We start from the raw sequence: 13,791 nt of genomic DNA on the forward strand, positions 1-13,791 counted from the left end.
CCCCATTTAGACAAAGAATTCAACTGGTTTTTCACAGAGAAAGAAGACAGCCTTGGTGAAAAGAGAGAACAATGTAAATCATTCACCAGAGTTCTACTTAAACATCAAAGCTGGGTGGCCAGCCAGGTTAAGGGCCACAGCACAGATCAGGCCGAGGCCACACCGGTGTGCAAGACTCTTCCTTGGCTGAGGAGTGGGGTACAGGAGGTCTCAGCCCAGGCCCTTCATGGGCCACCTTGGCCAACTCAACTCCTGGACCCTCAGGGATAAATTAAGGCAACTGGACTGAGTCAAGAGTCTGCCATTGGGGTTCTGTGGAAATACTTGGGTGCACTAGATTATCTACACTCAGCTGGTTCTCAGCTGTAGCTACACATTGAAATCATCTGCAGAGGTTTTTTCGTTTTATTTATTTTTGAATCTTTATTTATTTTTGAGAGAGAGAGAGAGAGAGAGAGACAGTGAGAGCAGGGGAGGAACAGAAAGACAGGGAGACACAGAATCCAAGGCAGGCTCCAGGCTCTGAGCTGTCAGCATCAAGCCCAACGCAGGACTCGAACTCATGAGCCGTGAGATCTGAGTCGAAGTCAGATGCTTAACCGACTGAGCCACCCAGGGAGCCCCAAGTCTGCAGAGTTTTTAAAGCTACTTCCACTTGGTCGCATTGCCAAGGATTTTTGAGTTCTCTGGTATGAGGCACGGTCCTAGGCATGGGGGAATTTTTCAATAGTCCCCATATGATGCTAAGGTCCAGCCAAGATTGAGAACCAGTTAGCCCCAGGGGCAGAAACTGTTTTGGCCACAGCTCTATCCAGAGCTGAGCACAGGGACTGCCATATACTTGGTACCTAAGTAATATATGTGGGATGAATGTGCGTATGCTGCCCTAAGACATTAGAGAGAAGCCACCCAGCCCCAGCCTCAATGACAAGACCTCTGTTGATCACTCTATCATCTCTTGGGATTTGGAACAGGTTTCATTTTGCTCTAAAGGTTGTCATCTTGAAAACTTAACAAAATACACACACACACACACACACACACACACACACACCACTGGATCATCAAATCTCTGAGATTCAGCTCCAAAGCACACTGATTTCAAGATCACAAATCCCTTCTTGCCCTTTGAGAGCAATAATGCTTTTTGTTTAAGTTATCAGGGCAGCCAAGGCCTGGGAAGGGCCCCACTGAAAGCTGCTGTGCGTCCTACCTGCTCAAGCCAAGGACTTGGCTCACATGGGCAGCCCCTCCTGGTCTCTCCTGCCGAACCCTTCCTCAGCCCCACCCCCAGCCATCGACGACCTCGCCATTCCATTCTTGTTCTTCTAACACTTCACGCTTCTTCCCTGAGTGAACTCAACCACTCCCAAAGTTCTAACTCTCATTTATAAGTTCACAACTTGGGATCCGTATCTCTGGCCCTGCCCTTCCTAGCTGAGCTCCAGACCCGACTGCCTACTGGGTATCTCCGCCTCAACTTCCCTTAGGCACCTCAAATTCAGCCTGTCCCAGAAATGAACTCATTACCTCCCCCACCCAAACCTGCTCTTCCTCCTGCCTTCTCTATCTTGATGAACAGCATCATATCCACCCAGTTGCCCAAACCAGGAAACTCTGGAATCATCTTTGTCCTCTCCCGTGCTTCCCACCCCACCCTGGGTGTTTTTTCTCTGAAACAGCCACTGACTCTGTCCTTCTCCTCTCCTTTCAACTTTCTAACATCCACAGCACTTCCCAGAGTAGCTTTCTAAAACCCAGATCCAAAGACGCCAGTTGAAATTAGTTCCGGTTCGTGAGCGAGGCAGACGATTGGGAGCCCACACAGGGCTCAAGCTACTTCCCCTTCTCCCCGCAGCTGTGCTCTGTCCCTTCCCTCTCACCTTGCACGCTGTCTGACCTGAGACACTGCTTAGTAATAACATATTTGCCACGTAGTGTTCCTCTCGTGTATGCGAGGTCCCGACCCAGGGCCCGAACGTGTGATCTTTCCCCCTCTTTCCCTTGCTCTTAGACTCAAATGCCCTGCCCCTCCCTACATTCTTCAAGGCTCAGAGAGCACTGGCTTTCAAAGCTTTGCCTCACCCCTTAGGAGGCAGGCTTGATGAAGGGGCTACCTGAATAGCAAATAGCAAAATAGATTTCTCATATGCCAAGCATTTTTCTAAGCGCCTTACCTATTTTAACAAGTTTAATTCTCACAACAGCTCAGTGACACGGGGGCTATAATTATCCACATTTTACAAAGGAGTAAACCGAGGTATGGAGAGGTGAAGCCCAGACACCCAGACCTGAACTCATTCAGACGATGCTCATAATCACTGCCTCCTAAGAACTTATATCTGGATGCATGCTCCTGTAAGAACATGCTTACTGCATGTTTTAGCTGAGGATGCTTTCCTTCAAACAAAATCCTACACCCAGCCTGTTGCATAGAAAATAGGAGGCTGATGATGACAAGAGAGGGAGGGAAGCTCCTGTACTCCCCCATCTCAGCATCAATATTCAAAAGAATGCCAACAAGCTCCCAGGGCTCCATATGAGTTCAACAAGCCAGGTCCTAAAGACTTCTTTTACTTACCATTCTGTTGTGTATCGGCGAAAGTCGTTACGAGAGTGCAGAACCGTCTCCAGACCCACAACATAGTTTCCGTCTTAAAATGTCCAAGTAGCATCCTAATGACTGAACAGTCCCATGCCGTTTCCCGGTGACTGAAACTTATTCCATGAAAAATTCAATCGGTTTTAGAGCTTTGTTTTCTTAAGCAGACTCTTCAAAGTATAATTTAAACCTTCAGTAACTCAGGCCATCCCTTTTGAATGTCAGTTGTTGGGCTGTGTAGGAATATTCTGTGCGGCTTAAAGCTGTTTCCCTGTGCTCAGGTGCCCAGTTGTGTGTTTTGTACTTCTTCTGTGCCTGTCACTATCAGAGGATCAGGTGTTTCAGGATCCTTGTCTCTAACACCTTACCTCCATCCCTTCTAGTCTGTTCTTTCTAACAGCTATGGACTTTCTAAAAATCAAAATTATTATAATTGTGCCCAAAGTAGGCACATATATCTGGAAAGAAACAGGAACAGACAAGTGTTCCTCTTAGTAAAATGAATCTCCTTTAGTACAATGACTTTGCGACTTTTCTAGTGAGTTCTTAGGACGTCTTTTCCCATCCTCTTCATTCATTCGTATAACATTTACTAAGCACATATTAGATTCCAAAAAAAAAGAAAGAAAGAAGGAAAAGAAAAAGGCTGGGTGCTGAGGATAAAAAGATAGATAAAGCAAAGTTCCTGCCTTCAAGGACTTGCCAGTTTAAAAAGAGAGACAAGTAAACAGAAATAATGGTACTGCCATGGTGTAAGCCCTGTGACAACAGTCTCTAAAAAGCACAACCGAAAAACCACTTAACTCTACCTTGGGGAGTGGCAGCAACCAGGGAAATCTTCCTGGAGGAGGTGGCGTGTGAGCCAATTCCTGAAGCATCTACTCATAAGAGGTCAATCTGTCCCACCACTACCAAAGACAAAAAAAGATAGATTGGGGAAAGGGCATGCTGGCCAGATACAGAGACAAGGGAAAGTGAGAAAGTCTAGTGAGTCTTGGAACTCCAAATAGTTTTTTTTTTTTTAACGTTTATTTATTTTTGAGACAGAGAGAGACAGAGCATGAATGGGGGAGGGTCAGAGAGAGGGAGACACAGAATCTGAAACAGGCTCCAGGCTCCGAGCTGTCAGCACAGAGCCCGACGCGGGGCTCGAACTCACGGACCGGGAGATGGTGACCTGAGCCGAAGTCGGCCGCTTAACCGACTGAGCCACCCAGGCGCCCCAGAACTCCAAATAGGTTAATCAAGCTGAAGAATGTGCGTGTTTGCAGGAAGGAATGGGAACGGCAAGAGGCTGCATGAAGAAAGAAAGCTCAGCGAGTAGGTTACTCGCACACTTTAATGCTCGAAGGAAAGAGAATGCAAACTTTCCAGGGCTGATTAATCATAGCACACCCATATGTACGCCATGAGCCAAGTCAACTTGCTGCAGTGAAAAGGGAAATACTAACGAAGGAGGCTCAAGTCCCATTGGCCAGACAGTGCTGTAGTATTTCACACGTACAGTCTCACTGAACGTTCCCAACGACCCTTTGAGGTGGGAAGGACTATCACATTTTTAAATGAGGAAATTGAGTCAAGCAGAGGTTAAGGAACTTCCCAAGGACCCAGTTTGACGACAGGGCGGGGGCCTTAGCGTTTTGGTTTCCTTGGAGTTGAAGCAGGCAAGGGGATGAGGCCCCCCAAGGATGGAGAAGGAGAGAGAGAACAGAGAAAGAGCAACAGCTTAAGAAAGTGAGGGAGGAGGAGAGAGGGGTGCAAGGGAGGACACGGAGGAGGAAGCGGTCGTGGCCATCGTTTCCAGTGGGAGAACCTCAGAGCTAAGCTCTAGGGCTGGAGGCCCTGTGGCCTAAGCCAAGAGAGGGCGGACAGAGCCTGGATCCCATGCACGGGCCCCCAGGTCCCTGCCACACAAGTGAGGCCAGAGCAGTGGGCCTGGGATCCACACAAGGACATGCCTTCCACCTCCACAACCCAGGGGATCTAACGACTCAGCAGGGAGAGTTCTAGAGAGCAGCCAGTGTGGATCCTTCATTTTACAGTAAATGAAACAGAGGGGCTACGTGATTTGTCCACAGGCACCCAATGCAGAGTGTGTGATTTTTTCTTTTTTTTTTTTTTGTCTTTGCCTACAATCACCCATCCGGTAAGGGAAGAGGCGGGACTAAAACCCAGGTGTCCCAGAATCCAAAACTTTGTCACTGTCCTTCCTACACAGTCAACTGCTGAGCCAAATTCTAGAGACTTAGAAGACTATGAGGCTCACCTGGAAAAAAGGGTTAGGGCCTCAGCCGCAGGAGCCAGGTGGGTGGGAAGGCACTGCTTGCATAGGGAATCTTGCCAGGCTCCCGAGGAACACGCATTTGCCTGTGGGTTATGGGCATGAAATACAGGAGGCACCCCCATGTTCTTTCTCACTCTTTTCTTGAACAATCTGGTCTGGCATTGACTGAACAAAATAAAGAGAGACTTCTGGGGGAGAAAGTAGAGAAAGCCTGGAAGCCAGAGAACTTTTGTACAGATATTTCACAATATCTGGTCAACGGATGAATAGCTCCCGGGATGTCCTGAAAACGTTCTGTATGCTGCACTCTACACAATAGTCACTCTGATGATATTCAGAAGCATCTTCTCGTATTGCCTTGCTGGCTGTTAAAATTTGACACTGTCCCCTCCTATCACCTCACTCCCTGTCTCCTATTCCTGGGACCCTCTGGACTGTCCCATGAGCCAGCAACTAAAGGTTTCTGTGCCAGCAAGGGGGCCTCCAGACTCTCCAATAAGTTCTTATTGGTCAGAGCGTGTGCAATATTATTCGTTAAATATTTTTTCTAATGTTTATTTCTTTATTTTTGAAAGACAGCATAAGCGGGGGAGGCGCAGAGAGAGAAGGAAACACAGAATCAGAAGCAGGCTCCAGACTCCAAGCTGTCAGCACAGAGCCCGACTCAGGGCTCAAACCTGTGAGACATGAGATCATAACCTGAGCGGAAGTCAGACACTTGACCGACCGAGCCGCTCAGGTGCCCCTATTTGTTAAGTATTTTGAATATCACCCTTGCTTACAAAAAACTCTGCAATGCAGTTTGACTAAGTTATGGAAAATTAATAGTGTACTATATGGCATTGCCATCATCCCAGCACAGTATCTATCGAGAACCCACTAAGGGTCAAGCCCTGTTCTAAGCACCAGAAAAAAACCATCAGAGACTAACACCTGACATGGGTCTGTGCAGCGTTCATGAAGCTTCACGTCTAGTGGGGAAAGTTCTGAACTCAATTCCGTGCGATCATTAAACAAGATGCTATGTGATCTAGTGGTTCTCAATGGGGGGCGGCACAGGCCCCCTACGGGGCTTTTGGAAATGGGGGGAGACATTTTCAGTTGTAACAACTGGAGGCCGTTACTGACTTTTAGTGGGAATGCAATGGACACTCCAGCAAAAAAGAATAGTCATTCTACCTAAAACGCCAACAGCATTCAGATTTGATAGAAAATTGTAAGCAATCAACATTGAACGACCGTCAGACCAAGGGTCAGCACATTGAACCACAGCCTGCCAGAGTTCTCTGTTGTTATTGCTGCCGCTATTGTTGTTGTTTTATGCTGAACGTGGGGCTCAAACCCGTGACCCCAGGATCAAGAGTTGTATGCTCTACTGACTGAGCCAGCCAGGTACCCCAGCCTGCCAGAGTTTTATAGGATACTTGCCACTAAATATTTGGGCAGAATCTAAGGGGCAGAAAGAATTCAAGGGGGGAAGTTCTGTTTACAGAATCCTACTCTATGGTCAAAGTATTACATATAACAAATGCCCCTCCATCTAAAGTCAGGCAAAGGGTGCTGAATTCTAAACATAATGCATGCTAAATATATATACATATTTACTGAACACTATACTACAATAGCCAAAGACTAGATTACGAACACTGAACTTCACCCCAGTACATGTAGAGTTAAGTCCTTTGCCTGCTCCTTTTTTTTTTTTTTAAGTGCAATGTGCCTCCTAATCCTTGTGGTTTCATTCCTTACCAGCCAGAAAGCATTGTCTGAACCCACACACTTTTCTCTGAAGCCTCCTTTACGGTTCCTCTGTTTCAGAAACAGCAGAAACAGGAGTATTATTTTCACCCTCGGCTTTCTCTTAAAGCAAGTAAAGACCTCTTGCCCCTGACCACAGGGCTGGGAGCTGGCAAAGCAAATTCTAGGGAAGAAAAATAAACAGTCTAGAATGCTAACCCATCGTTCGGCCAAAACTGCAAAATATGTTCCCGGCCTCACTCCCGATTCCCACAACGCCACTATGGGAGCTGTGGCTTATATATGGTAGACGAGGAGCAGCCAGGCAGTGAACAGCTGCTGAGCGGATGAACACATGCAACGGGTCACACACAGCAAGGTCTAGACACTACCTCGAGTCACCGAGAAGTCAATTCCACGCGAGGCCCAGAGGCTGGAACCTAAAACTCTGCCCTGTCTTCTATTCGATATTCAATAGATTTTCATTGATGACGTTATAGGAGCCATGCCATTGCTGAGTTCTTATGTGCCCAGCACTCTATGAAACTTAGCTGTCCCTGGATACTTTATTTACTCTTCATGACAATGCTGAGGAGCAGAACTCATCGTGATCCCCATTGTCCAGATAAGAAAAGTGAGGTAATGAGAAGCGAACTACCAAGGGACAGAGCAGGTCTCTGGGCTCCCGGGTTTAGCCGCCCAGCTCTCCAGAAGGGAGGGAGGTGAGATCCTGACTTCCCATCGGCTGGAGCCCGTGGGGTTACAACACAGCCCGCTGGACAGTTTTAGACGCCGTCCGGGAAAGAGGGGAGTTGAAGAAGCTGTTCTGAATCCTGGATCATCACCACCGAAGCACTGTACCAGACATTGTGCCAAAAACTTCATTAACGACGCCCGTATAACGAGTCCCGGAAGCTCTAAGGCTGCAGAAGCTAGACAGGCCTGAGTGAAAAAGGAGGGCCCGGGATGGATTCCCAGATAAGGTGGCATCTGAGAGTCTTGAGGTTAGATGGAGATTTAGCGAGAGAGGAGTGGCACGTAGGGAAAAACACATCACCACCTCCTGCTAAAAGAAAGGACGGTGAACTGCCTCAGAGGAAGAATGTGACCCTTCTGGCAACTCATTCCTGCCGTGAAGAGCCAGGGGCCAGGGCTAACCTTACTAGGAGTAATCAGCGTAGCCCAGAACCACGGCTCTGGAGGAATTCTTTAGAAGACACTCCCAGGGTGATAGGAGAGAGCCCGGGGCTGGCCTCCGTGATGACAAGAGCTCTGCGGGTGCCAAGGACCCAAGGGGCAAGAGTGGGTGTGCACAGGCGCTCCATCAAAAGAGGCTACTCCTATGCCCCTTTGCACTTACGGGATTATACAACAGAAGCATGTACATCTCTCCAGGGGTTCAGCTTTCACGGGATCCTTTAATCGCTCCAAATTGGCACTCAGTCCCGATTTACTCATTCATGTGTATTTTAGAGTTTCTCACACGGCTCCCCTGAGAGTCCCAGGCAAACCCAGGGTTCTGTTCAAGATGAATCATTCAGAATCTCCAAGGGGTTCGCCTGGGTCTCCGCAGGACATGCTGAGAACAGGTGTAGGTTATCTTGGAGTCAGGGTAGCCTGGGAAACTGCAGGGGTCACGGAGGGAAGAGGGCGGAAATACCTGACGAGGGTGCCCAGATCATCAAAGGGCCGGAATTTGGGATGTGCTCATTAATAGTAATTGATGGATATGGCTCCTCGAGGATATTCTTAGGGAAGTAGGAACAGCAATATCCTTGTTTTTTTATAGTGCTAAATAGTTTTCAAAAGCTAGGTTTATAGACTCTGTGTTGCCAAGGATATTGGCATGAATTCATATTCATCATGAATCGTCTTTTTTTAAAAAGATTTTTTTGATGTTTGTTTTTTGGGGGGGTGGGGGAGGGGCAGAGAGAGACACAGAATCCGAAGCAGGCTCCAGGCTCCAAGCTGTCAGCACAGAGCACGACTTGGGGCTCAAACTCACAAACTGCGAGTTCATGACCTGAGCCAAAGTCAGACACTTAACCGACCGAGCCACCCAGGCACCCCTCATCTGATGCAGGTGACACAAACCCAACTTGAAGTAGTTAAAAAAAAAAAAAAAAGGGAAGGGGATTATTGGCTTTTCTAACTGAAAACTCTAAGGGGACTTCAGGTATATCCGGATCATGCAGCTCAGACAATCATCAAGATTTGGTCTCTCCGTGTCAGCTCTGCTTCCCTACATATGGGTCTCACTCTTGAGCAGTTTGCTACCACATGAGGGACCCTCAGCAACTCCAGGCTTACACATTCATAAGAAAGGGAAATTACTTTCCAAGAGCTCCAAGAAAGATCCTGAGATCAAGTCTCTTCACAGCATGATTTCCAAAAGTAGACGTTTCAAAAAGTCACATAGTGTCACTTCCTCTGGCCATGGTTCCACCCAGACTGGAAGGGAGAGAAAGAGACCCCATGTCTCAATGGGAGAAATGTCAATGTTACCATAAGAAGACCACGTGGGCTGGGATGTGCTGTCCAGCCATCTCTGGAAAGTACGGTCTGTAGGTGGCTAGTGTGCACATTCAGGTTTGAGAAGCCCTGCTCTACACTAATTTTAGGCTCACTTAATTATTTGATATTTTGCTTTCCAAAGCTCCTACTATGTACAACGGCCAAAGAGTCAATACATTATTTCTACTGTACACATAGCAAGCAGGAAAACATAGGATGTTTTCTAAGTGATGTCCTATTTTCCCTCATCTGTTCACCCAGTAAATAGCCACAGAATGTCTGTCACGGGCAAGGCTGTCCCCGAGGGCAGCAACAGAGTGGTAAATAAGACGACACGGCCCCAGTTTTGTGAAGCCCAATCCAGCAGGGAAAAAGTTTCCATAAAACAACCGCAGTTATAAAGAGCGTAATGACAAAGGAAGCACACATGCTCTGGAAACCCGAAACAAGGAGTGTTCACGTAGTCTAGGGGTGCAGAGAGGGCCTGAAGGAGGTGTGGCAGTTAGTTGGCCAACTGTCACTTTCTCTTTAAAATTTGCAACAACAGCCCCTACCCACATAGACACAACTTCCTCTTTCCCAGCTTTATTTTTCTCTGCAGATCTTTTCTTCATCTGATACAATATATACGTACTGATTTTTCTTAATCATCAGTCTCCCCCAGCTACGACACAAGCTTCATCGTCTTGTTCACTGTGGGAGCCCCAGTACCTGTACAAATGCCTACCTAACACATAATTATCACTCAATAAATACTTGCTGGATGAGTGCACAGTGTTCTAGGCAGGGGGACTAGCATGTGCAAAGGGCCCGAGGGGTAAAAAAAAGTGCAGAGCATTCTGGGAACTAATAGGGGAAGTCCAACAGAGCTGGAACATGGAGAGAGAAGAGAAACAGAGTTCGCTACCAATACCCATTAAGGAATCCACCAGCTGCTTAATGAGGGCCTACACTGTGCTGGGCACTATTCTAGCCATAAACAATGTATCTAGTTTGAGTAGACAATAAAAGGGCAGAACCCACTGATTGCCCTCCGTCAGTAACTAGGATTTTTATGAACATGTGGTCAAAACCAGTTTGTAAAGACACTATGGTAGTCATTGCCATAAGCTTACAAATGTTCACTGTGTGTTCCTGTGTCACCTGGCCTATGTCAGCTTTATAGTCTTAATTCTCCCAAGAAGTCTTGGAGCGTAGCACTTTCAATGGGTGAAAAGCAGCCATGATGTACCCACCATTCCCTCAACCCTCCTGGCACAAAACTGATACACATAAGTGTAACTCTACAATTTAGTACACATTATGTGTTCCCACGTTAACTAGTTACTGAAAAATAAAATTTTGAAAGTGTTCAATTCTATCAGGAACCTCGCATACTAACAACTCACCTTTAGACTAGAGGGCTAAATAGAAATATATATATATTAAATTCTTAGCAGAAGACATTCAGAGATGATTGGTCTTTGGACAAACTCGAGTTCTATCTGCATACAAGTATTTGCACACGTGGTTGGGTGACGGGCGACCGTGTAAAATCTGGACCCCAGAGCTTCTTGTGATCCCTGTGGATGAGAAAAACAACTAAATCAGCACTGAGGTGCACACATGAGGAGGACTAGAAATTAAGCTTGAGTGGAAATGCCAAGAAGATCTAGCTCCTTGACACCTTAAGAGAAAAGGGATGCCTCTCCACACCCATTCCAATGGTCCTGAAGGTCTCCCAACTCACACTCTTGGAATTCTCCATTTGATGTGAGAAGTAAGGCTTCTGCCTTCTTAAAATCTCTGAAATTCTTTGCAGGACTAGCCTTACTCCCCACAGTGGATTTTGGTCAAAAGAGAAAGAAGCAAATACCTGTTAGTACACAGTGAGGACATTTGAGGGAAAGTCACAGACGGAAGCCAATCTTGATGTGAAATTGCACTGGAGGCCCGTCTTGGCCTCTGTGACCCACTAGGCTGTAACAGGCACCACTGTCACCACCATGACCACCTACATCACCCTCTTGAAAGTTCATACCCAGGAGCTGCTTGCCCTGGGGAAAGGCTGGTGCCTGAAGATAATGACGAGGTCAGGACTCTCCTGGATGCATGCAATCAACCCCAACACAAAGTAGTGTAAGGGGGAAAAAAAGTATTTGTTTTCATTACTTTAAGGTCCATGGACCTCTGGATTCAGGAATGCTGGCTCCTGGGCCTCAAACACTGTATCACTGCCTTCAGATCTCTTGCTCTCTCTCTCTCTCTCTCTGTCTCTCTCCATCCATCCATCCATCCGGCCAGCCAGCCAGCCAGCCATCAATCCATCCATCTCCATCACTTTCCAACTCTCAGATTTACTTCCATTTGCACATTAGCCTGCTTCCCTCATCCCAAAGATGGCTTCTTCGACACAGTCAGGGAAAATAGCCCCAAGAAGCACCAGGTTCATTGTCCTTACTGTTCCCCATGCCAGAGGATCAGAGATCCTCCCTTTCTCACCATCCATATCTATCCTTAGTGAGAACTCTGATTGGCCCTGTTTGGGTTTGTGCTACCTCCTGGACTCTTCATGAGGCCCAGCAGGCTGGAGACCTCTCACTGGCCTGAGGAAGGACAGAGCCATGATTAGAGCAGGGGAGGGGTGACTTTTCCAAAGGAAGACTGAGTGGCTGTTATCAAAAGACAAGGAATGTAAAAATAACAGGAATCCTCCACATTCCCCAACGGTTACTTGCCCCTGGGCCAGAAGGCAAGAACCTCAGGGCTCAGCCTAAGTTTTCTCTGGGGCCGAGATGTCACTGCAAATGACAGTTCCATGAATCCCTCTTCCTACACCTTCTCAATGCCCACACCCTACCCAGCCTTCAAGCCTTAAGGCAAATGCCATCGCCCCTGTGAGGCGTTGTTCGATTGCCCCCACATCAAGGGTGTTCGTCCTACCCACAATCATCAAGCACTTACTATGTACCAAGAACTGTGCTAAGCCCTTTGCTTATATCTCATCTAATCCTCACATCTCCATGAGATAAGCACTATTACTGCCCCGAATTAGTTTCCTAGGGTTACCATAACACAGTACCACAAACTGGGTGACTTCAACAACAGAAATGTATTATCTTACAGTTCTGGAGGCCAGAAGTCCAAAATCAAGATGTTGAACAGATTAGTTCCTTCTGAGGGCTCAGAGGGAGAATCTGTTGTAACTTCTGGTAGCTCCAGGCATTCCTTGGCTTGTCGGTAACATTCTCTTTTGTCTTCGTATCGCCTTCCTTCTGTATGTGCCTGTGTCTGAGTCCAAACTTACACTTTTTATAACTACACTGGTCATTTTGGATTAGGACCCAGCCCAATGACGTCACCTTAAGTTGATCATCAACAAAGACCTTATTTCCATATAAGGTCACACTGACAGGTACTGACAGGGGCTAGGACTTCAACCCTTGTGGGGGAACACAATTCAAAAAACAAACACTTTTTTTTTTTTTTTTTTTTTTTTTACAGGAGAAAACTGAGCCTTAGGGGATTATGTAATTTGCCAGAGTCACACAGCTCATCAGCAGCCTGGATATAAACGCCTGGGATCTTAACAACTTCACTTTGTGTCCATTCTTGTCCTTCTCCAGAAATCCCATCTCTCTGCAGGACACTCAACACTGCTAACCTTGTGACCACTATTCTAAGGATTTGTGTGTAATTTTGCACCACCTTCTAGACTGTAAGCTTCTTAAAAGCAGGGGGTTATCATATTCATTTCTGCTTTCCCAGCCCACCCAGCAAGGGTTCAGTCAATATCTCTCAGATAAATAGAGGCGAACACCAAGGTCAGGGGCAAGAGCAGACCGCTGTTCTTCATAGATTGTTTTATTAATGGACCAGATCAGTCTTATGTTGAGGAGTTAATAAAAATCTTTCCTCGACCCCCTGGCTTACTTCATTCATTCTTTCAACATACATCTAATGGGCCCTTCCTAGGTATAGAGCACAGTGGTAGACATTAAAGAAACAGAAATCAGAGCACACAAGCCCTTAGAGCCTATAACCTGGTAGACGAGACAGATGAGTCAATAAATCTTTGTAATACAATGTCTCAGAGTAAAGGGTATTGGTATCAGGAATTCTTAGGTAAGTAATGAAGGCAGGCAAATTAGGACTTGCACAACTTCTGTAGTTAGAGAAAAGACCCTATAAAGATAGCCAGGGACCATCTTTAATCTAAGAGAACAACAGCAAACAATCTTCCCCTCTCCTGCTGCAGCAGACAGCTAGACTGGAAGGAGAATGGATGAGAAACTCTACCCTGGAGCATTGTCTAAGCCAATAAGCCATAGAAAAACCTCACTTCAGTTCCAAATCCCAGAAGGTGTGGGTTCAAAGCCAGACTCCGCTACTCATTATCTGTACAGTTAGGCAAACCTCTTTTAACATCCAAGTCTTCAGTGTCTTTGTCTATAAGATGAGACAAAAATACTGCTTATATTTTAGCAGACAAACTGACCCAGTTGTTACGTGAATTAAGTGAAACAAATGTGCAAAGCACATCCTATAGTGGTCAAGACTCCATAAATGTAATGAGAGTGAGTTCTGGAAGTACCACACCTGGGTTTGAATTCCAGTTCTGTTACAGTGCCCCCTTGGGAAGCTACTAGACCTCACTAATCCTCAGTTCCTGCAT

General features: G+C 46.5%; 1 long non-coding RNA gene across 4 annotated transcripts in view; it reads right to left on the bottom strand.

Annotated features, from left to right (window-relative positions):
- LOC113603409 (uncharacterized) overlaps positions 1-12,557 on the bottom strand; it is a 60,124-nt gene extending 47,567 nt beyond the window's left edge. Inside the window, exons 1-3 of one of the 4 annotated variants that reach the window (XR_003424991.2) lie at positions 12,241-12,557; positions 10,526-10,699; positions 2,582-2,718 (exon numbers count right to left, since the gene is read on the bottom strand). This is a non-coding gene — a long non-coding RNA (uncharacterized LOC113603409). Of the gene's footprint in view, positions 1-2,581; positions 2,719-8,957; positions 9,075-10,525; positions 10,700-12,240 lie in introns of all 4 variants that reach the window. The other 3 variants (XR_003424989.2, XR_008290402.1, XR_003424990.2) reach the window with 3 other exon arrangements.
- Positions 12,558-13,791: the final 1,234 nt, after the last annotated feature.

Source organism: Acinonyx jubatus, chromosome D1 (genome assembly GCF_027475565.1).
Source record: "Acinonyx jubatus isolate Ajub_Pintada_27869175 chromosome D1, VMU_Ajub_asm_v1.0, whole genome shotgun sequence".
Classification (NCBI taxonomy): Eukaryota; Metazoa; Chordata; class Mammalia; order Carnivora; family Felidae; genus Acinonyx; species Acinonyx jubatus.